We start from the raw sequence: 24612 nt of genomic DNA on the forward strand, positions 1-24612 counted from the left end.
TCAAAGTCCCTCAATTTCAGACTAATTGCAGCATAACTAAAAGAAAAAAGAAAAGTTGAAAAGCAAGTAACCAATTGAAAAAAGACAGTATTTTCTGCAACACAGTCAGCACCAAGTGTGAGTTAGGGAAAAGTCTACTGCCTTCTTATCACTTTGGGAATTAGTTATTTTGTCAATATTTCTAATTCCAGATTTTCTAAAAAAATATATATTTAAAAAATTGAGGAGGAGAACAAAGAAGCAAGGACAGGTAGAGAAAAGCATAGTTTGAGACCAAGAGGGGAAAAGAATGTAAGAACATAGTAAATGTGGATCAACAGATACGAGAGTAGGAAAGTGGGGTTTTGTGTGAAAAGATAGTCAAGGTGAAAGGGAGAAGCCTGTGTAGCTCATTTCCACCTGTATCCCAAGCACAGTATTTAAAAAAAAAATATTTAGTGCAGCTCATGACAGTGTGTGCTTCTGTACATGCATAAGGCAACATATCAGACTGGATGCTGGCTTAAACCCTTTTTTTTCATCCAGTGGTTTAATTCTGACTGAGGCTGAAGCATCAAGTATACATCACTGATTGTAGCCATATCAGCCATATTTACTAGCAAATGCTAGATGTGGCCATGAAAAATATGATAAAAATCTTACTATCTTGTGACAGTGTGTAGAAATTATTTCCTCCCTGAAAAGTCCCACTGCCGTTTTCCCACTCACCTTCTTCCTCATAGAATTAAAAAACAAACGAAACCAAAACAATAAAGTTTTGAAGGATTAGTAATTCACAGGAGAAAGCCCCTCTTTTATAAAAGATCCCAATTTAAATAAATCTATTTTGTTTCCTCTGCAAATTTCATTAAATGCAGAATGGATGGAGCCATGTAGAAAGGTTAAAGGCTGGATGTTCAAATATGGGAAGCAAACTTGGCTAGAGCACAGGTAGTGAGGCTGGCAGATGGATAGGTGTGGGATAGGTGTGGGATAGGTGTGTAGAGGCTGAACAGGGAGGTGACAGAAATCTACCCTTGTGTGACTGGGCTGACAGGCAGGAACGATGCTTTAGAAGTTCAGAAAACTTCCTGTACAACTCTGTTCTGCCATCACCTTTCAGGTGGCCCTGGACAAATCACTCAGTCTTTCCTATGTGGCAAACAGTCTCAGTGGAAACCACAGGGAGTTTATTCCTTCGGAGACTAAGAGATGCTCAGTAGCAGGGCTCAGACAAGTGCTTCAGAGGGGATACAGACATGGGCTGTGGCCAGGATACGCTTGAAAATCTTTGCAGTGATGTAAGTTCCCCTCCTAGTCTGCTACCTCACACCTCACCCTGGTGATCCTTATCAGAGCCGAGCTCCAAGCAAGTTCTCCCAGTGTGCTGGAATGTTGTCACGCTTTGCAAGCTTTGGACCTGCTGCTGCCTTATTGTTCTTATTGCTTCAGTAAAGGCAGTTTAAAACACTATCTAGGGCAGTTGGTCAATGCTGGTAATTCAGAATGAACCACAGCCCAAAGACAGAACATCTCTGAACTGCTTTGCCTGGATGGAGTCTGTAGACAAGCTCCCCGACACCCACATCAAAGTAAACGTGTCTCTGCAGAGAACCAGTGAGACGAATAGCAAACCATCTGCACCTTCACTCACTAATGGCTGAAATGATGCTAGGAGAATTCAGCAAGTGTTTTAGTCTACAGAGATTGATAAACGTTTTCAATTTCAGTCTACTGACAAAGTGCAGGTTTAGCTTTATCTCTCAGTGGCATCTGGACTATGAGGAGAGCCATAAAAACGGGGCATTTGAATGATCTTGCAAGAACATCTTGCTGGTTCAGCAAAGCTCCAAGGATTTTTCTCAAGTGACACCATTCCCAGTTGGAGCATATTTACGTTATTGTGGAAAAGACTTCTGCTCCTGATAATTGCCATGGTTGACTCTGAGGCAAGGTTGCATGAAGCCTTTTAGATAATGCTGCAGTAAGTGTATCATAAACACTACTGGAGGTAGTATCGAAACCTACTGGAGTTAGTCATGGCCCAGGACCCTCTGAATTTAGTGTAGCTATTCTCACTGGGGTTTTTTTTGTCTGGTGAATCTGTCTGGCACCACTTGTCTTCACTCTTTGCTAGTTAAATGGGTAACAAGGAACCTCAATTGCGAGGGGCTTCCAGTGCTCATCTGTGGGGCATGAGAAAATGGGATTTCCAGATAGGAGAGATGTTAATCCAAAGCCTCCAGGTATGTCCGTTCACATGTATCCTGACTGGCTGTCAGCCTACATGAAGACACTGACTTCCAGGCCCAGTCTGAACACATTTGGATTTGATTTCCTTCCCCTTTCTTTTCTCCGTGGGTTCTACCGAACTCCCTCCCCAGTCCCAGATCCAAAAGCATAATGGCTTTATGTAGCTTGTAAAATTCTATTATCTCTGTATTCAAAACTCAACAACTGGGAAATGGCTGTAATAAGCGTGTTATTAAGCGTGTAAATACACTTTAACTTCAGACCTCCAAAGGAAGTCTCTTACTGTCTTCCTTACTTTGCCCTCCATGTTTTCACCATGTGTTTGGATTTCATGGATATGCCTACTTTCCCCCCTCTTCCTGACTGGTATGCTGTCCCATTTGACTGTGGTGAAGACAATGCTCCCCTCTGCTGAGCGGGCCATTGAGTCTCCTGGAGAGCCCAAGGTCTTCGAGAGAAGACAGGTTCTTGGTGAGGATGGGGGTTTTGGGGAAGGAGGGAGGAGGCTGAAGGTAGGGAGGGGAGGAAAACATTTAAAAAAAGGAAGAAGCCAAGTGCATTCTTTCTGCAACACTCAGGAAAAAGAATGTTGCACAGGGGATTGGAAAGGCGAAATTTTTTCACATCCAAATGGATTGCAATTTCCCTCCATTTAGCACCTGAAGGTAATTAGCTCGAAGAGACTGTCGGCTGAGAAACACGTTCATGGAACATTAACTCTCATACATTCTCCAGTTGCAGGGAATTAATAGGAAAGATTAAAGTTTAAAGAGAGCAAAATGCCATTACCTCGCAAGCCACCTCTCTCAGCGGCAGTAACTAGCCCTCACTAACCTAAAAGCACCATTGGAGTCCCTGGCTCCTGCTTCAGGCAACGATAGATGAGACAGGCCCCTGCTCTGCCCCGAGCTGCCCGTCCATGGGCTCTGGTGACCTGTCCCCAGGCAGCAATGGCAGCGGGGCTCGTGGCTCTGGCAAGGATGCGTTTGCTGGCTGCCGTATGAGTGCACACATGCCCATCGCCTTGGGGCCAACACATGTGTGCAAGCATGTCCCCAGATGTGTGCTCCATGGGTGCCTGCTGCTGTCTTCTCAGTGAGACATGAGCTAAGGGTGCCCCAGGAACGAAGCACCCAGCAGTGGTCCCTGCGTGCTCCCACCAGTGCCTCAGGTTGGTGTATGGGGTACAGGGAGGGATCCCCCATGCACCCCTAGGCAGCCCTGTGTAGTCTCCATCCCGCTCCTGTTCCCTGCTGGCACACCAGCACCCATGCAGGGATGCTGGCAGCCTGCTGGGCTCATGCGAAGTCCAAACTGCAATGCTGCAACACCAAAACACCTCACAGCTGAACCAGCTCTGTATATGGTACCAAATCTCTCCTGATGAGTGATTATGCCTTCTTCTCAGATGCAAGACAGAAAGAAAGCTTTAAAGGATGGGGGCCCTATTTTGGGGGTTTGGGGGTAAAGTTTATATAAGCTTCTGCACTTTCAAGATTTCCATGTTGCTTTAGCATTTCAGGGAGAGAGCATGTGAGAGAGAGAGAGAGAGAGGGAGAGGGAGAGGGAGAGAGAGCGAGAGCGAGATGAAATTGAGACATGGAAGAATTTATTGCCCAGAAAATTCCATTCTGCTATCTGATTCGAAAAGTCCAGTCCCCCCAGCTTCGGAAAATCTATTTTCCACATTTTAATACCCTGCAGAACAGTCCTCATAACTCATCCGAGTGTGTTAAGCACAGTTTTATTAGATCTGAAACAAATTTTGGTGGGGAGATACTATAGGTCATTAACCATGGAGTAATTTTATCCTTGTTTCCCTAATGATGCCATAATGGCGAGCGAATTTCTTAACTAAAGACCAAAGAACATTTTGAAGGTCAGTTTCATCTGTGAGCTCCTTCAAGCGCTTCTCGGAGAAGATTGGAAAACTCGCCGATTTTTTGAAGAGTCATTAATAATGTGAAAGCTGAAAGAGCTCTCTCCCATTTGCGTTCCTGCTTTTTACCTTTTAATTTTATATCGCTTTAGTCCCTTTCTTTTTCTCCCTCGCTCTCTCTCTTTTTAACTCTCTTCTGGAGTGGCCCCTCATGCAGCTGAAAAATGAAATGGGCCATTCCTGAGGGCATCCTGAGCTGAGCCGAGGCAGGGCACAGATCCAGAAGGGGGAAAGGGCAGCCCTGGCTCTGGGTGTCCACCGCCACAGCCCGGCACCTGCTACCATAAATGTCCCCCCCGCTGCCCTGGGTGCCTGGCCGAGGGGTATCCTGCTCCCCCCACTCGTGTAAATCAGGAGAGGAGTTGTTTGAGCCTACAGCCCTGCATCCCTACTAAAGAAGGGAGAGGGACAAGGCTGTCCCCTCCCTGCCTAGCAGGGCATGTGTGTTTTTACTCTGAACGAGCTCACATCTGGACCACTGAGGCTTGTGCTGGCAGAGTGACCTCTGCACTGAGAGCTCCATGTGTTGGAGACCATGAGACATTACAGGGGGGATGTCAAATACTGATGTATCTTTTTTTTCAAATATATATATATATATGTATACACCTGTGTGTGAATTGCCATTATAGATATATAAATAGGTTGCAAATGGATGACATTGTTAAATCAAATAGCAGTAAGCTGTATAAGGATTACATGTAGCCTGTCTACACGTGTTCTGGGACTGCATGTTCTTGGGGGCACGTGGACTAGGAATTAGGGTGTGCAGTATTCAGTTTGTATGGATTGCTGTGCTCAAGATTAGAGTCTATATGTATGTTTCATACATGTTTGGGGGAACACATGAGGGCTCTGAGCATATGCTGATTTATAACCCTCTGACTGAATGTGCAGTGAAGAGCTAACAGGCTCACACTCTGTGTTTGTGTGGGGGTGTGTGATGGGGTTTCTGGCTGTACCACAGGCATCAGTGGGCACAAGAAATCTTTTGGTATGTGTGTGGTGCACTGGAGGCTTGGCTCTGAGTGTGAGTGTGTGCATGTGTGTGTAGGTGTGTGCAGGGGGTGTATGCCCCAGAGAAGGGTTTGTCTGTGCCTTCATTAGAGAGTGCCTGGCAGTGAGCAGGCCTCTGTGCTTATGTGTTTTCCTCTCCCTGGGTGTGTACGCTTCAGGCGCCTGCATGTGTTGCATTTGCAGATGATATGGGCCACATCCTCAGCTGATGTAAGGCAGCACCAGAGACTATGAAGCAATTTACACCCACTGCAACTCCAGCACAGCCTCAGGCTGGAGGCAGCAGGTCCAGGGGGTGTGGGCTGAGTTGCTATTCCATACCATGGGAATGGATGACTTCCAACCTGGAACAAGACCTTCTCTCATCCCCTCCGCCCCCTGTCCCCCAGCCCGTCACTCACATTTGAGGCAAGAACTATGGGGGGATGTGTGTGTGTCTATTTGGGGAGGGAGCGCTCCGAGGGGAGGGGGGCAGTGTGGTGACACACTCTGCTCCCAGATGTGATACCAGTGATAATTTCAATTTTATGCCTTTGTTATGGCTTTAATCACTTTCTTTATGCGTTTTGTTCCAGCGATCAGGGAGAGACACCTGATAGGCAAAAAGGATATCAGGGGAACAATTTTTATTTGGAATGTGGTGAGAAGTCTAATTAGAATTTGAATTCTGCTGAGCCTTGAAATGGTCGGTACTTTATCCTGATCGCCTTAGATATTGTTTCGAGTCAATCATCTGTCATAGTGCGGCACGCTGGAGAGAAAGGCTCTCCATCCAGCCTGGTCTCTCTGTCGGGCTGGGGGCTGCTGGTGGGGAAAGGAAGGGTGACAGGAGGGAGGGCAGTGGACTTTGTTCTGCCAGATAGGCTCCCTGGGAGCAAGCACAAAGGGAGAAAACCCTTGGCACAGAGGGTACCCTTGCTGTGTTCTCCTAGCCCTGCTGTGGGGTGCTGTCTGCTGACCCCTCTCTCATCATTGCAGGGCTGTCCCCTTCAAATAGGGGATGAGAAGGACTGTGGGTCAACATAAATGTCCCCCCAGCTGCTGCCTGGGAGAGGATCACCCTCTCAGAGTTAGTGAGCTCCACATGATTCGAGGATTTTGCCTCCATCTTTACTGTGCCGATTAAATGCTCTGGAAGGTCAATTCTCACAGATGGACAGACAGCTAGGCTAGGATGGATGGATGGACAAGTGTAGGTGGGAATGGCCATTCAGATGGATTTGTATGGGACAGAGGCAGAGATGGTGAACCAGTGGCACATAGGGTTGGACTGGGTACTTCAGAAAGGTGGGAGTGAAGATGGCTGTGCCTCATCAGTCTGAGGGCAGTAAGCACACTTGTGATGGTGATTTTTAGACTTAGGTTGATTTGTGCTACCAGAACACAAGAGAAAGCGGGAACCCAGGAACATGACAAGACACACAGCAACTTTCACAATCCTTCTGGCTTTAAACTCTGTTCTTTATAGTTAAAAAACCCCAAAAAACTAAACAAAACACATGCACCTCCACCAAACCCATTATAAGTCCTAGCATTTCAAAGCTAAAAGCCACTCCAAAGCTCACCAGAACATCTCCAGTAACATCCTCTCTCTAGAGGCATCCTTGTCCCCAGTCCGCAGTGCCCCCCTTTGTTGATACCACAGCTTTCAGTCTTGATCAAACTGCTGCAGTATTGAGTTTGAGATGAACTGCACAATGGTGTGATCCCTGCTGCTGAGGGAAAGGAGACACACAGGCAGGACTGCAGCATGATCTATGTACCAGGAGAGATGAACTGAGGAGAATCATGAACAGTAGAATCATTCCAAGATTCCTGAATTTATTGAAATTGATGGTAAAGTCTTTATTCTGTGCTGTTCCTAAACTTTGAGATGGTGCCTCATTCTGAATGCAACGTAAATGTCTGCAACATGAAAGACACGGATTGGTTTGGCCGTTGAAGAAAAGATAGTTGAATGTTTTGCCTTCTTGAGAGAAGCAGAAAATGACCTGGGACTGGGGGCTAATTAAAAGAGTTGCAGGCATCTGCAAAAATTTGCAGATAGGAAAGCCATTTGAGTAGTTCTTTCTAAAGTGTCAGCATTAGGTTTCAGAACTGACATACTGAGATGGGTTTAGGCAGCTTGTGCCTTTCTCAGCTACAGTCCAGGCTGTCTGCAGACTCAGGCAGACATCACTGTATGTTTTTGTGTTCAATTCCCTCTTTAACAACTCAGCAGGGCAATAATTTTTTTCCTTTTTCTTCCCTCCACTTTTTTTTTTTTTCACATTGAGAAAGTTGATAGTGTCAAAGCTTAGTTCTAAGGGCTCATCTACAAACCCTTTGCTAGTCATGTTGACAACCTTGGAATGTCTGACACAAAAGTCAGTCTTTCATTTACACCTCAAAAACACATCTAGGATTGCAAACAGAGAGTAGTGGACATTAAATATACTGGCATGTTTGTAATTAGAAAATGGTTTAACAGCGGACTTGGCAGTGTTAGGTTTACCATTGGACTCAATGATCTTAAAGGTATTTCCCACCTAAATGGTTCCATGATTCTGTGATGTGGCTGTCATTCCAAGTATATTTAGCTTTGGGTCTTAAAGATACAATTCTGGTAAAGCAGGAAAGTACTAAGTACAAATCCCATACTACCATACAAGCTGTACAGTCCAGTCATGAAGCCAATGTATTTATGTGAGGGGGAGAATTACTGAGCCCCCAAGCCTCTTTGCTCTGATTATGCCTGGTCTCAGATGTGGGGTCATCACATGGCAGGAGAAGTGCCACTGTGCCAGACTACACTGGGAGGCTGGACCTTGTTATGGGGCTGCTTTGAGTACAGGACCTTGCTGGATGTAGCACACTCCCACCCTGGCATCTCAGCTGACCCCACTTGTTCTGATCTTGTGATACTCTGAATGACTACCTTCTTTTTCTTCCCAGGCACTGGGTGTAGAACTGTTTAGATGAAGAATCCCAAACAGCTAAGCCCATATTATGACGACTGCTATCACTATTATTATTATTATTATTATTATTATTATTATTACTACCATTTGCCTCCCAGCACCACTCAGAACAAAGACCCTTGTTGTGCTGAGCACTGTACAAATGCACTGGGAGAAAATAAACATATGCATGTTGACTTGTCTGAGTTTCCATATTGTGACAATGTCAGAGGCAGGAGTATAAACTAAGCCTCCAAGGTCCTCTTGCTAAGCCAGGGATGGCCACTGTGTGCCTTCAAGCACTTTGAGCAGGACTTTGGAGTCATGACTACACCATGCAGCTGTCTGTGAGCCTGCACAGGACTTCTGGCTAGTGCCACACCACCAGCAGTGCTAATGATGGAGCCAGCAGGAACCCATTTAACTGCATCTTCTTGGGCTCCTACTGCAATTTCAGTCCAGCTCCAGTGGGGCATCCCTGTGAAATGCTTCTAGAGTTCCCATCCTTTCAGGTCTTGGCCAAACAGATTTTGTTGTACTTCTTGCTGGCTCAGGAAGGTTGGATAACCCTGCAAAGTCTGCCCACACTAGCTGGAGCCAAAAGATTTGTTTTAGACTATTTCTCTGACCTTCTCAGTGTTTCCTTCCCTGTTCTCTCCTGTCTCTAGCCTTATTCAAGTGAAGTGCTGATTTTTCTCCCCCCTCACTCTTCTTGAACACTCAAATCCATGCACAGTCCCACCTAGCTTGCCAACGCTGGCTGAGGTAAATTCTGGCAAAATGGCCTTAAACCTTTCCAGAAGGCAAAGCTGAGACAGAGGAGTACATTCAGCTCCCTGCAAATGCAGAGCATGAAGTCAGTCAGTCCCCAGGACCAGCCTCAGCCTGACCAACCCAGATAGGGGGGTGTAATTTGGGGTTCAAGCAAGAAAGCTCAAAAGAGATTATTAAAGAAGGCCTTTCTGGGAGACAAGCAAAGATAAGAGCACTGTACCCTTTGTGGGTCCTTTGGGGTCTATCCTAAGAACCTACACCCCAGTGAAGTGCCTGTTCTGGGGACTCAGAGTGTGCTGCATGCCTCCCTTCCCCACCAGCAGTAGTCCTGTGTCTGTGGCTCAGCTCTGTCCTCTCTTCCATCATGCAGACATCCCTGGAGCCCTGAAGTCTGTTCCCTAATCAGCCCATTTCCCGTGGCATGGTCCTGGGACAATGTGGTGCTCACAGGCTCTGAGGTGTCTCTATCATTGGCTGTCAGGTGAAGCCCTCCCTAAGCACTTCAGCAAGCCCTTCTTTATTTATTTTTAAAATTCCCCTGAGCCTACGAAGGTCATTTCAACAAATTGGAGCTGACAGACATTAACTTGGAAAAAAGCCCATTGCACCATGATAAACTCCATTTAAAGAGAAGCAAAAGTGCCAGGCAAGGAAGGAACAAACGATGAGAGATTTATCACTGTTATTGTAAGCTTAGGAGTTGAGAATGTCAGCTCTGGTCTCACCTTCTCCCATTATGCATTATTACACATTCCAGCTTTGCTATTTGCACTGCAGTACCTCCTGACAGAGCAAATGGGCTGAAGTGGGATGTTGTGCAATTTCACAGGGAGAGCCGTTCCCAGTGCCAAGGAGACCATGAAGGCAAATTGAATTGGTTGGCCATACCCCCAGTGAAGAGGAAGGGAACCAAAGCTTAGAGATGAGGTTCTTCAGTTCTGGTCCCACAGAGAATCACCATCTGAGCTACAAACTAACCTCAGACTCCAAATGTCTCCCTTCCAGTCCTCAATCCTTGAGCCTAGTTTGCATCTCGGTGTGATCTCAGGAATCCAAGCAGCAGTGGGGAGATGAGTGGGGTTTCATACCTTAGTGTGTACCCAGCTGGGGAACACAGCGCTGCCACCGCTCTGAGCCCACCCTCCACTGAGGACACAAAGCCAGGTGCCTCAGCCTGGACACTGAGGTTTATCCCTTGGGGACCTGCATTGCAGAGGTAACCTCAACAAACCATGGCCATTGCCAGCTCTTCTGTGAGGAATTTGGGATGGTTCTTTCCCTTCAGCTGGCAGCCAGAAGAACCACCTGAGGGGCGGAGGGAGATGGAGAGGGAGAAATCAGATGTATCAGTCTTAGTCAGTATGACTGCTGATGAAACCTGTGCTCTGTCCAAAGATATATCCTAATGCCTCCCATTCAATTTGCACATAGTTTCTTTATGCTTTGCTCAGTGTCCTTGAAGCAAAGGCAATTGGTTTCTCCTCTCCTCTGGGCATCATGTGGGATCCAAGTGGCTCCAGACCCCTGCAGAGCTGCAGCAGCTGCCAATTGTTCTGACAAGCCAGGATCAAATCTCAGACAGGAGCAGGCCTGGGACTGTCACGCTTACCTGGCCAAGTTCAGGCCAGGGCTCCCTCTACCCCACAGCAGATGAGAAACTAACTTCTCCAACTGCAGATCAACATAGTCAGAAGTGGCAAGAAGTGACTAATACATCTTACAGAAAGGAACTAGGCCATGCTTTTCCTCATGTCTCTTTGTCTTGGATTTCTGCAAACATGAATAGTAGTCTTTGTGCTCACATTTTGTCTAGGACAATTACTAGGGATCCAGCGCAGTGAGCCCAGACTTAGCACTGAAGGCCTTCTGCAACCAACTAAGTTATAAATAGTGTCTGGCTAACCAGGCTGAGAACTTAGAAGTGTCTCCACATAGCCACTGTAGCTACTGTCACTATGTAGGCAAACCTGTCAGCTGCAGGAGACTTGTTCATGACCAATAGCCCTTGAGATCAAGAGTGGTCTGAGTCCTGGCAGGACTGGGTGGCTGGGAGGAAAGCCCTATCCTCATATCCAGCCGTGAAGAGCACCAGGAAGGTCTCTGCTGCTCACACGTGGCCCCGTGCCCAGCGATCCCTGTCAGGAAGATGGAAGGCAGGGCTGATTCCTGGATTCTTGTCCAGTATGCAGCTGCAGCTTAGCAAACTCTCCTCTCCAGCCTTGGGTGCGCTGTCCCTCTGCAGCACTGGCATAAAGGGGATGGCCAATCTACTACGCATGAGAGATTTCCAGTCTTGGCTGAATGTTCCCGATCCACAATGACCTTTGTTCCAACAGTGAATGGTGTTAACCTCAACTTTCCGTGTTTGGGCTCCCTGCCCAGCTTTATGGTTAAGCATTACAGCAGTGTCTTTTCTGCTGCCCAGTTTCTCTCTTGGAAAAGAAGATCACCTTCCTGCAATGCTGCAGTTAGACCAGTTTTACCTTTCCCTCTCATGTGGATGCCTGGACAAGTCAGAAGGGGCTGGGCAAAGATGGGCAGCATCCTCACACCACGGAGACAGGCAATTTACCTGCTTGCCTGCACCATTTCACCTCCTGCTTCCTCAAGGCTTGCTCTTCAGTTCTGCCTGCACCCACAGTCAAGGTCAAGTCTATGTTTTCCCTCCAACTCGCACTGCAAACACCAATGGTCAACCCTGAATGACCCATTCAGCCAGTCCCTGCTGATCTCTGGCCATGAGACGTGGCTCACCCCACGCTGACCTTCAGAGCCACCTCCCTCTGCTTTGTTGTGGCTTTAGGAATCACTTGAGCATGAAAGCCCTGGGCACAGGAAGTCCATCAGGGCAATTGTGCCCCAAATCCCACGTTCCTCATCTCTCACCCTACTGCAACCCCTTTCGTCTGAACCATCCTGTTGGGGTTATGCACCTCAGTCCTGCATAAACAAGACATCTAATTCTCCATGTGAATCTGTGCCCTGCCTCTCAGTTAGGAGGATAAGCCTGGCCCTGTTGGTTTTCAGCTTTTTTGGTTTAATCGCTGTCTTTCACTAGGTATATGGGACAGAGTCCTGGTCTTGCTTAAGGCTGATATTTCTGATTTGTAGGTAAAAGCAGCAATAAATAGTGACTCTATTACTGCACCTAAACCTTAGCTACAAAACAGTCACAGCTGCAAGCAGAACTAGTGAAAGCATTGAGAAAATGTGGTAGAAGTGTTTCAGTTTCAATATAATTTCTATGTAGTAGGGTTGCAATGGGATTTCCTGAAGAATGTGTGTAGAAATTAAAATCTCTTTTTCTAATAGATTCCTTCAGCTTTCTAAAGCACGTTTTTATTGGCCTTATTTTAGAAGTATTTTTCTCTCCCTGTATGAAGCCTCTTCAGTCAACTTTGGTTACAGATAGGAATTTTAAAACTGAGGTTAAATATGATGGAAAACAGAGTATGTTTCTATTGATGGCAATTCTTCATGCAGATTTGACCTTTGAGGGAAGAGGAAGGTTGTTTTGTAACCAAAAAATTCTCTTGCCAAAAATGTTGCCCTGGTAACTGATGCTGTAGAGAGCAGCCTGGATCCTTATGCTATCCATTAAAGGGAATCTGACTCAGGAGAGCAAGGGGTGGACCCTGGAGAGCTGTCTGGTGATGGCTGAGAGGGGCTGGAGATGCCAGAGATGCCTGTATGGGGAGGAGGGAGGAAGCGTGTGAGATGAAGAGGCCAAGAGCAATGAGTGCAGGATGAGACCCACAGGGGCTCTGGTGGTTTGAAAGACTGGTGGGGGCAGAGATGATGTTGGAGGCAGGAAAACTGGCTGTAGGGGCTTGGCAGCATCAGTAATGCATGGAGGGTCTCATGCAGTGCCTTCCCCAAGATGCAGTGATGTTCTGAGATCCCCTCCCTGCAAGTCCCTTCTGCACCTTGCTGCAGCAAAGATCCTTTCCTGGGCATCCCCTTTCCTTACCCCACAGCTGTAGTCATTCCATACCAGCCTCAGCCCCACCTTCCTGGCCCCATCACCCCCCACCTCACCAGTAATGAGGGGGGTTGTGTATTCTGCATTTTCTGTGCTCCTGTGCTTCCCTCTGGATCCCAGCAACAAGTTTAATTGGAAAAAACCAAGGCTGACTTGGAGGCAAGGCAAGGAGGCAGGGAGAGCCTGTGCCAGCTGACACCATGATCGATTACCTGGAACTCCACCTGACACTGAAATTAGGGTTTTTTAATGATAGGCCGACTCTCCCTGGATGTGAAATTCAAATGATCTCCAAAGCTTCCCTGTGACCATCAGTCGCTGCACGCAGTGGTACACGCCACATGCAGGTACTTTGTCTCTGTCACTGCTGAAAGGACATTGTTATTACCAACAACTCTTTGTATTAACCAGTCTCCTACCTAATAGACAACACTTTACGTTCTGCACCGTTACCCAGTCAGGGCTGCTGTGTGCCTGAGAGACACACGCTTCCCCTCGGCTCCCCTGGGGCAATGGAAAGCCAGAGCTTAAAAAGAGACACCAAAATGGAGGATGCACACACACCTTGCTCCCCTGCTGCCCCTGTCTCTTGTGCTGGGGGGTGATTTTGCTTTCTTCTCAACTGCAGGTCCAGAGCAAACTGGTGGGGTGGGCAGTGACTGTGCTGGGCTGTGCCAAGGTGCCTGGCAAGCAGGCAATTGCCTGTTTCCTTTGGATGAGAGAGAGGAGCTTTTTCTCCCACTGATATCTTTCTCATCCCAGGGCAAAACTGGGGGAGGCAATATTTCCAGGCAGTTTTTCCCATCTTTATCCTGCTTGGTGAGCTGGTAGCCTCCCATGCCTGGGCAGCATGAAAGAAAAGCCATCCCATCCCAGAGCCCACTGTGTTGTGGAGTCCCAGTGTATCTCAAAGCTTTGGCACCTGTGGGGAGGGATTGTCGCTGCTGGAGGAGATTGTCTCCCAAGGTATTGTCCCCACCTTTCTTCTGTCATCTCTTGCCCATTTTTGCCTAGCCCTCTGGAAGTCAGAAGGAAGGTAACTGTTGTGAGTGGGAGAGACCAGGAGCTATTTTGTGGCCATGACCTGAGCATTGACTGTCTTTTCTCACAGGAGAAGCAGTTTTCCTAATGGGTAAGGATGGAAAGGAAGTGATGATAGAAAGAGATTTAAAAAGTTAAATGATGTAAATACAGAGAGCAGTAGCCTGTAAGCCACCATGCACTAAGCAGGATTTCCTACATCTTCTTGCTTTAGTGAATGAAGATTTGGAAAGCCACATGGAGAGAGTATTTTCTAGCACAGAGAGTGCTGTGGTTATACAGTCCTCTAACAGCACTGTGGAAGGCATCTGCACCAAAGGGAGTCTTTGGCTGTATCATAAAGTGTCAGCAAGGAGGGAACATAGATTCTGAATAGTGGAGATGTTGGAGGGAGAAGGGACAGGTCCTGCCTCTGAAACTGTTCACTGCAAATCCAGATTTCCCCCCATGAGAGGCACAGTGAGAAGGTTAGATGGGGACACCAACTGTTTCCAGCTCCAGCAGGAATTGCTTTGGGCTGTGTTGAATGAGAAAAGCTGGGCACACGTGGGTCTGGACAGGACTGCATGAAGCTCTAATTCAGACCTTCTGGTTTGCCTCACCAAGTGAAACGGTGGGTGATGACACTGACTTTTTCACAGACTGACCTCTACAGTGCCCATTTCTTCCATTAATTAGGTATCATCATTGGCATATTTAACAATATACTCCATGCAGCCTCAGTTTCCCCCTGGGTGAGAGATGTTTCTTGTATTTGATAACTTGTGGACATCTTTGATGAGGAAATGCAATATGAGACGCCATGGAAAAATCACATATTCCCTCAGTGCTTCAATTCTCCCTTCCCACTTCACCTATATTGTTGAAGGTTCTTTTTCTTAAGTGAATGCTGAGCACCAAGCATCCCTTGGCTGCAGCCTCAGCTCTCTTCTCTGGCCATGCCCCGGCACATGCATTCTAGCAACTCAGACACCTTCAGTCTGGGAGGGGGACAGTGGCAGAGCTGTATGTGTAATTCAAGGTCGTGTGGTGCTATGGGAGGTGTTGGGAGGGCAGTGCTGTGCTTTTGTGGTGCATGGGATGCCTCTGCCCTGTCCTACCCCCAGCCAGCTCCGTGCAGCCCTCAGTAGCCTGTGCTGATTGTCCTCCAAGCGAGGTTCCTGTGGGAGCTGAGCAGAAAGGGGATGCATGCAGACAATGTTCCCTGCTTTCCTCCATTGCCCGGCGAGCAGCCCCTAATCTGAGGGGCGTGCCAGTATTAATGCCTTTAATAACGACAGATCAGATCGTATGAAGAGTTTTAATTGATGTCTATATCCCTGGAAACATAAAAACAGCCATGCGAGCGTCTTACCACTATTATTTTATCAAAGGTTTTGACGTGGCTGCTGCATAGGAGATGTCAGGGAAAAAATTCATGTCTGCAAGGCACAAACAGGCGAAGTAATGGGATATAAATCAAAAACAGTGAAAGGGGAAAGTGGTTAGTCACAAGATCATAGAGTTTTCACTAAAAGGGAGAGCAGTGAATTCTCAATACAAGCAGCAGGATGCATTCATCCTATGCTGCCATCAGCCCTTTCTCCCTCCCTCTCCCCAGTACCTCACCCTCCTGTCCTAAGGACACACAGTCCTGGGCCAAGGCTGGCCATCCTGGAGCTGCCTCTCTGCTCAGAATGTTACAAGACATTTCTCCTTCTTGTCCCTTCCTACTTGTACAGAAGACATGGAAATGTAGCCCAAAACCAGGGTTACAAATAGCAGCCCCTTTTCTTTGGCTGGTCAAGAGTGTAAGTAATCTTTTAGCAGGTTTGTTTACTTTGCAACACATGGTGGTCTATGAACACAGGTATGGTTCCCATTACAGAGGAGAGAAACTGAAGTGTGGGAGACCAAAGGGGCTGATAGGTTTACTCTGGGATGGTGCAAAGAGGAGGAAGGGCAGCATTAATTCAGTTCACCTTGTTTACTTTGGGGTAGTTTTAGGACACCACCATGGAGTGCCAGCAGGAGATCAATTGCAGATCTGCTTCTCTGTTCTGAGTAGTTTTGACCCTCAGGGCACATGGATAGCTGGGACCCTATTGATGGCTCAGGACACTGTTTGACCATATTGTCCCCTTTCCACAGCCAGAGCCCCACAGAGCTGATCCAGGGGGCCAGGGCAAACAAGAGCCACCTGTGAGCCCTCAGGTGGCTGTGATCCTGTACTAATACCTTGCAAACTAATTGTTTCTCCTAGCCAAAGTGTCCCATGGGGTGTTGTTCTGTGGTGGGAGCATGTTCAAACTGGCCAACAGCTGGGAAGCCATGACTACAGTGTGAGAAGTGATTGCATTTTCCAGGGCACTGCTGAGAGGAAGCTTGCAGCATGGCTTCCTTGTCCAATTGCTTGGGTTGCAAATGTAAAAACCTGGAGGAGGGGGGTGTGAAAGTGGAAGGAGAAGAGGATGAAAAGCAGGAGAAACTGGTGGATAAAAAGAAATTTGAAAAAAAGTAAGTGAAATATTCAAACTGGAAAGTGATATTATAAAAAACTGCAGGGAACACGCTTGAGTGCATTCAAATTTATTCAAACTCTGCATCTGACATTGATGAATGCAACAGCTTTTTCCACAATATGTAGAGCGCACAGGGCATTTAGGATTGCAGCATCCCTTTCACTGCAGCTGTCTGGGGGCCTGTTCTGAGCGCTGTGGAGACCCCTACTCTGGGCCCTGGCGTGCCCCCTTAAAGAAGAGGCCAGGAAGCCATTTGGGAAGGAACAGAAAAACAAACAGAGAAGAAGGATTTCAGCAAAAGATCATGGAGGAGAGATTTCAAGGCTAATCCAACCTTACTGTGTGTGAGGTCTTTATCTTTGTGGCAGGACCCATTTTCTCCTCTTGCAGTGGTGAAAAGTTCTTTCCAACACTCATGAATCCATAGGAGGGGGGTTGTATTGGGATGCACAAAGTCATTGTCTTTCTGTAGGTCCTATAAAAAATTACCTTCCAGTCTGGCAACAAAAGCCTCAGTGCAAATATACTTCGCAAGCAGGGACTTCAAGGTCCTGTTCTCTGGCACCAAGTAGCAAAAAAATCTTGTGGCTCTGGCCCAACATAAGACCATGAACTAGTCATCTTCCTGCAGGGAGCACTCTTGCACCCTCTTTGCATGCCTCAGTGGCAAGCTGGCACCCCAAGCGATGACTTCTACACTTTCCTCCAATTTCTCCTCCCCTTGCCTGGGAAGCATAGCAGCTTTTAGGAATAACAGGGTACAGAAGAGCTTGAGTCAACAATCACCTGCAACTGTTTATCTACAGATTTCATGCTTGCAGGATTTTTTTGGGAAGAGGATGGATGGAGTTATCTTTCCGATGGATGCTCATGGAAGGAGGTGCAAACCCACCAGTGTGCCAAGTAGGCATTGAACTCCCACTTTCTCTTCCACCTCTGTTTCTGGACAGAGCACATCTCTGCAGACTCACAGCACAGCAAGAATTTCCGTGCATTTGCCTTGTAGCACTAAAGCTGGCAGAAAGCTGGGAGGCAGCCTGGAAGACCTGGCACCACAGCAGCGTGCAGATACTCATGGAGAGGGTAGGATTCCTTCCTTCCTTCCGAGTCTCTCTGCCCACAGACACCTGAGACAACCTCTGATGATTATTTTTCTGTGTCCAAGGCTTTTATATCTTCATATTAGAAAGAATCTGTGTCTAGAACACAGGAGACCTGAGTTCCACTCCCAGATCCACGGCAAACTCCCTGTGTGGTTTGGGTCAGGTCACACCAACAGTGCAGGGTAAATTCCCCACATGTGATGTAAGAACAAGTACAGCAGCCTGGTGGTTTTTTAAACAGGAGATGATTTTATAGTGCCATCATTGCAGGCTGTCATGTTTTCCTCAGTGTCTTTCTGGTACTGTACTATATATAACATTTATAATTTCTGGTTTAGGCTGTTTTGTTTTTCCTTTCCTTCTCCTTTCCTTTTCAAATCTTGCCTCATCTATGCTATTGCAGCTCCATCTTTTGCTCAGATTGAGACCACTGTGTCTGACACATGAAGAAATGTGTTGGCTTGTCCTTCATGATCTGAGTGGGGAGCTGTGAAAAAGGGGTTCCCTGCTGTTTGATCTCCAGTGCTCTGTACAGCTCCCATCTGAAGGGGCAGAATGCAGATCTGACTTGGCTCTGGCAGTCTGCCTGCCAGAGCAGCCACTGGGCAGAAGAATGAGTAGGTCACTTTGTGGGGCAGCACCAAATGGCAGGGTCCATCTTGGTGTGTGCTGAGATGCTGTTGCACCCCAGAACCATGGCTGGACCAACCTAGAGGCAGTGGAAGCAATGCCAGATCCTCAGTAGAGGTTAGTGCATGGGGTCCTCACCTGAGCCCTGTCTCAGAGATGGGCTGGATAGGAAGGGAAGTGGTAGGGCAATGCTTCAGGCCTTTATTTGTGCAAGGTAATAAAGGAGTCCAAATTTGAACTTATTTCCCCCAAGTTCAACTTTTCTGTGGCCCATTGCTTCTAGCAAGGACTATTTCTAAGTCTTTAAGAACACCTTTGGGGACTGTTCATGTTGGTCTCAGAAGACCACTTAGACCAAGGCTGGACAGTCAAAAAGACCAAGAAGCAAGAAAGTCCATTGTGTCGCAGGAGTAGGACATCCTCCTAATGTCTCTCTCAGGGTGGCTTTGGGAAATGACACTGCCTTACCCATGTCCTCAGAAGGACAACATTAGAGAGGCTACCTCACCCCCTCCCACTGTTGAACTGTCTCTGCAGATGGGCAGGGAAGGCACTGCTGGCCTGGCATCCTGCTCATGAGGTCCAATAAATGGTTTGGGGATATGTGCTGTGGCCTGACAGAGGAACCAAGAGCTTCTCCCTCTCACTCTCTCTCTTTTTCTCTTTAGATCGTCGTCATGGTGTAAACAAACAAGCTAAACTCTATGAGATTTACAGTGCCCAGCTTCGGTGGCTTCCAGTGCGGCGCAGTGAGATATTTCTGTACAGGCAGGCTAAGCACTTTCCATTTTATACCTCAGCGGCTTTATAGCATCTTAAGGATTTCTGTGCATGCCTGGCTTCACTCAGAGGGAAAAAAATCAAGCTTGTAAATAAATACTAAATATATATGAACAAAAAAGACAGAAGGGAAGCGAGAGGGACACACGCACACACACACGCGCACGCACACTTACCCACACTGGCAGAGGGAAGCAGAGAGGAGATGCAGAGATAGAGGGGGCTGAATGAGAGATGGAGAGACAAGAGATAAAAAAGAAAGAGCCAGCTGAGCAGCAAGCTGAGGACGGGCTCTCCTCCACCACAGCCAGATGGAAAGAAAATAAGCCAGAGCGAGCAGCTTTCTGGCAATTTGGGGAATATTAATTTCCCATCGGGTCAGACTAATGGCTGTGCCTGAGGTTAAGCTGAAACAGCAGGTGAAGGCACTCTGCTCTGTTACAGCCCTCAGCCCAAACTCAGGCACCCCTACTGAGCTGCTACCCCTGTACTCTGCCCCCTTCTCCTTCTGCCTCTCTGCCTTTTCTGTCTTCCTGCAGTCAGATCTGCCCCTGACCCCAAACCAGGAGCAAGCTCCCAGGAGCAGAATCTGCTCCTGGATCTTCAGGGCTCCTGCACTGGTGGCTCCTGGGCTGAGCCATCCTCCTGTGGTCAGTTCCTGAGGGACAAGAGTGGCAGCTTTCTTTCCTCCCATTTTTGAGAGTAACTGTGTTTTCTCTCTGTAGTCCTATAGCTTCTCTCATCTTTGGCAGGAGGACAGAAATACAGCCTGTAGTCTGAAGCAGGGTCCCAGTGGGGGTCTGGTATCCCCAGATTTCAAGGCTAGTGTAGGTAAAGTCTCCCCAGACCCCCATTACACATCTTCTCTGTCTTTTGTATCCGTGACCTTTTGTTTGGACACTTGCTGCCTAATGAACTCCTAGAAATGAGCTTCAAGGCAAGCTTTTTGTGCTTTGTGTTTTGTTTTGATGTTAACACAACGTTTAATCCCCAGTCAGGCTCTTTCACCTGCACCTGTAGTATGGAAAACAAGCCCAAGGGCTAGCTGCATATGGCAGCACACAGCAGCAGGACAGGTTTCCTGTGAGATCCTCATCACTCCCAGCACTTAGCACCAGCTCCACGGCCCTGATACATCAACTTAAACCTCCTCCATGCTTTCCAGTGCCAGATCTCACCACTAGGGATGGGGCAGTGAAAGAAACAGTGACTTCACGGTGGCAAAACAAGGAATCATTGCTAAAGGTGGGAGCCAAAGTTTGATTTCTGTAGACCTGCTAATGTATCATCCAGGGGGACCACACCACACACCAGGTGAAATACAAGCAGACAGCTAGCGGCTTTCATAGAGCTGTTGCAGCTCTGGATTGCAAATGGCAGCCTGCATCCAAATCTGAATCTGGTCACCCTTGCTGAGCTGAGCTGACCTGAGCTGCAGGAGCCCTGGGAATAAGGACTGTGGCTAGGGATTTTCCATGCAAACAAGGCCAGTGTGAGGATAGTATGTCTTTGGCACGCCTTTCCTGTCACTTGCCTCATGTGGTTTCCCTTCCTTTAGCCCTGGCACACGCTGACCTTTCCTGATGCTGGGCTGGCTTATCACAGCAGGAGGTCTGTGTGCTCCAACTTTTAACTAGGCTGCTGCTCATGTGAGCATCCAGTACAGACCAAACACGTACATTTGGGTAGCAAAAATCGCTGTCCACAATGCACAGGGAGGTGTACAGCCCCGCTGACCTGGAGGTGACAGATGCCAAGGAGATGTCAATTCACACTTCCTCAGGGAAAAGGCTGCATGTCATGCAGCAAATGCAGGCAAATGCCTGCAGCTCCCCAGCTTCCCCTCGAATGACCTGTGCCATGAAATGCTGCTTATGAGGCTAGCTGGGCCCAGTTTTGGTCTTTGCATGGAGTGAAAATGCTTGTGCAAGGCTCTGCTGGTGGAGCAACCCCAGGCTTGAGGGTGGCTGACTCCATCTCCAGGTCAGCCCACCTTGCTCTGCTCCCATTGCCAGCTCCTTGCTGCTGGCCTCCTGCCCAGAGCAGAGGGGCTCCTGGGCCGGGGGAAGGGAGCATTTCCCCTTGGGTCGCTGACAATTTCTCACCATTCTCTCTGTGCCCAGGACTCGCTTCCCCTTCTCAGATATTAAGTATTCAAACCTCATTTACATCCTTATTTTTCAATTTGCTGCCACAGTAGTTTAATTTATTCTATATAATTTCTTTTTCTGAGGGGACATTAATCATTGCCCTGTGCTTTTTGGCGCCTGTGGGATATGTGTGTGTTTTTTTTTTTAAATCAATAAAATAAAGCAACCTTCCTTCCCTCTACACACCCCCCCACTCCTTCCCACCCCCAACATGCCCCTTTGCCGGAGGAGAGAAACATAATTTCTTCAACTGTTTTTTTACCCCCATTGTTTCCTTCGTTTTCAGCCCAAACAGATTAACTTGTCTTTTTTATTTCTGATGAAATGCTATGTGAATAGAGTGTCTGGGAGGGGAGAGCTTCTGGCTGGTGCTGCCCGCTGTGTCACTCGAAGGGCGGGTTTAGGATGACGTCCCTACTGAAGTGCTGAAGCCCAGAGCCACGGGAAGGGGAAATTTGGAATTTCCAAAGCCAGGCCCTGGAAGGAACAAGCCCAGCTGTGGGGCAGGGATGACTGGCTGACTGGGGAAGTTGCAAAACCAACCAGCCCAAAGAACTGCAAACATGCAGCCTTGAAGACAGGGCAATGCCTGCCATGGTACTCGAAGGGAAAAGAGAAATAATCATGGGGAAGAAAGAAAAAGGAGAGAGTTTGAAGGAGGAAGAGAGAAAGAAAAGCAAAAACCAAGACAGAGGAAAGAGAAGATAATTTGGGGAAAAGAGAAGGACTAGAGTGCCCAGAGCTTAATGGCTTTTCCATTTGACTCTAGCTGATTCAAACGCAAGGAAGAGTGGTTTGTTCTCCACACTCAGCCCAGTGTGCAGCTCATGGGGCACAGGCTGCTCTGCCATGGGGTGTGTGACACAGTGGTGCTGCAGTGTTGTGGGGGCACAGGCAGGGACCCCCAGGCTGCTCAGCACAGGCCTCCCGCAGGGCACAGCATCACAGGCTCCCCCACCACACACTCCAGGCTTCTGTCCATTAAAGCTGCTTTCTTTTGTTGTTATGTAATCTCTGATAATGAAAGTCCAGTTTGAAGAGGATGCTTAATGTGGTATTAGTCAGTTGAAATATAAGTGTAAATTACATGCCTGCAGCTAGAAAAAAATGGTTGCAGCAGAAAACATCCCTCTTTAGTAGCACAGTATAATCAAGAGAGCTGATCAAAAAAGAATTTTGATGAACCAGTATTCCACTGGAAAATGCAGAATCCTCCAAATTGAACCATTTTCTGGAAATGTTAAATGTTGACTGGAATTCTGGGCAGAAGTTTGAACTGACCCAAAATGCAATGGATTATTTGGTTTTGCTTTTCTCATTATATTTATAAGCTATTTTGTTTTTTCAATGCTATCAAAAAAGAAACTTTAACATTATTTTCATGCCTCTGCATTGAATTTCCTTCAGAATTAACATTCTGTTCTGCCCCATTCTACCCACTTCACTTTTCATTTCACTTCATGATGAAAATAAATGTAGAAATAACAGGATTTCCTGTAAGCTGGAATTTCTACTTTTCTATCCATTTCTAGAGATCAGCAATCCTAGGAGGCAATGGAACATTTTCCCTAATATTATGACAAGGCAGAAGATGTTACTTGGAAAATATTTATCTCTATCTAAAAGTGTCTAGTTATTGTAGAATAGGCAAAGTTCTGAAACATCTTAAAAAAAAGAGGGTTGAACACAGCAGGTTTGTCCACTGATGTCCAGAGCCACCCATGCAGTGAAGGGAACTGCCATGCAATTGTATAGCCTCAGTCATGTCATTTGGCAAACTGCAATCGGTGATGCTGATGGAAGGAGGGGAGAGGTGCAGCCCTCTTGCCCCACCAACACAGGCATTGCTGACTGAAACACATCGATTTCTGGGAGTTGTGTCTGTATTGTTGATTTGCTGCCAGGGGTTTTATGCTAATATCCACATGTAATGTATTTGAAAGGTTTTTGTGGAGGTAGAGGGAAGTGTTTTGGACATGTAACAGAGAAAAGATGAATTCATCCTTGGCTTGGAAGAAGCAGGAGCTCCATCAGCCAGCCATGGGCAGGCCTGCACTAAAGACCATCGCAGCAAGTCTAGAGCTCCCATTAGCTTCCCTGAGGTCTGGGCTCAGGTTAACAGTGCAGGACTCTGCTGTGTGGTGTCAGAGATGGGCACCCTCTGACTAAGGGGTGCACCAGCCACCTTGAAACTTTCTGGTAACACAGACACACCCTGTGAGCTGGTTTTGCTGTGTGTGTCACAGCTCCAGTCCAAACCGCGGTTCCCTCCTGGATCCAGGTGATGCTGAAAGAGCAGCGTGTAAATGACAGTGAGCTTGTCCCCAGCTGTCCTGCACACCCTGGAAGAGTGATTGCTTCCAGTCATGGACCATGAACTTGCAAACACTCATGTCAGTCCTGTTCCTGCACTTTGGATTGGGCTCAACACTCTGTCACCTGAATTCAAAGCAGACCTCTTGCAGGACACCCACCCCAAACACTGCAGCATGCCCCAGCCAGGGTGGTCACAGCGTCTGGTCACTTGTTCCTCTGAGGAAGGAACTCTTGGAGTTCAGCACTTGCATCTGTGTTGCCAGCATTTTCTGTGCCTTTGTAGCTGTGCTTATGTTTCTTGCCGGTGCCTCAGGGAGCACTCTGTGAAGCTGAAATAATGTAAGATCTGTTCTGCTCAGGGTGTTTCACTCCCTGGATGGTAGGAATACTACAAGAAGACCAGATCTTGCAGTATTTCAGCCCCATAAGTGGCTCCTTGAGGCAAAGAAAGACTCATGAAGAAGAAACACAAATACCAAGATATTTGGTTTCCCAGTGTGATCTTTCTTCCTCTTCTGCTGTTTATGTACTTAGTGGTACCCATGAAAAAAATAAAAAGAACCACCCTACTCTCAAGCCAGCTATATGTGAACTGGATACCACAGGGTATGGCTTATGATTTAATAAAATACTTTCACATACATATACAATAGAGGCACAGATGGGGCAAAATAAATATCAAAATTTGTCTGTGATTTTGCTGTAAGATATATGTGGGTTGGGGCCTGAATGCATGATATCATGAACAAAAGCCAACTCATGTATGTTCATACACAGAACCACCATGGAGCATCTTCACATGTGTATCCTGAACTGCAGCCACAAGCATGGCAAAACCAGACTGAAACAACCCCAACAGCTTGGGAATTTGGACAGGTGCATGTTGGGTTGTGTCTTACAAAAGGTGCATAGGGGCCTAATGAAATGTGCAATAATCATGATACACAGGACATGTGTGTCAGAACTTGTATGTCCACATGTGTGCAGCTGAGTAGAGGAGGGAGCAGCCAGCAGGGGTGCTGGAGGCCAAGATTTGCAAAGCTACCTAATGTTAACTTCAGAATTTGCAACTTGTATGAGAAAAAACCCCATCTTGTTGCCTCCTGTTCTGCTCTGGTGCTGTGTGACAGCCCAGATGCATTTGAGACAGCAAAAGCACCAACAGGGGTGGATATGGAGGGTTGTCAGTAGGCCAGTTGTTTGGTACA

At 47.3% G+C, this 24612-nt stretch overlaps 1 long non-coding RNA gene across 1 annotated transcript in view; it reads left to right on the top strand.

Moving 5' to 3' along the window:
- Positions 1–23204, top strand: part of LOC146435400 (uncharacterized) — a 43252-nt gene extending 20048 nt beyond the window's left edge. Inside the window, exon 3 of the long non-coding RNA XR_014853217.1 lies at positions 17247–23204. This is a non-coding gene — a long non-coding RNA (uncharacterized LOC146435400). The remainder of the gene's footprint in view (positions 1–17246) is intronic.
- The last annotated feature ends 1408 nt before the right edge of the window (positions 23205–24612 follow it).

This window comes from Lichenostomus cassidix, chromosome 6 (genome assembly GCF_008360975.1).
Source record: "Lichenostomus cassidix isolate B80296 chromosome 6, HeHo_3.0, whole genome shotgun sequence".
NCBI classification, from domain to species: domain Eukaryota; kingdom Metazoa; phylum Chordata; class Aves; order Passeriformes; family Meliphagidae; genus Lichenostomus; species Lichenostomus cassidix.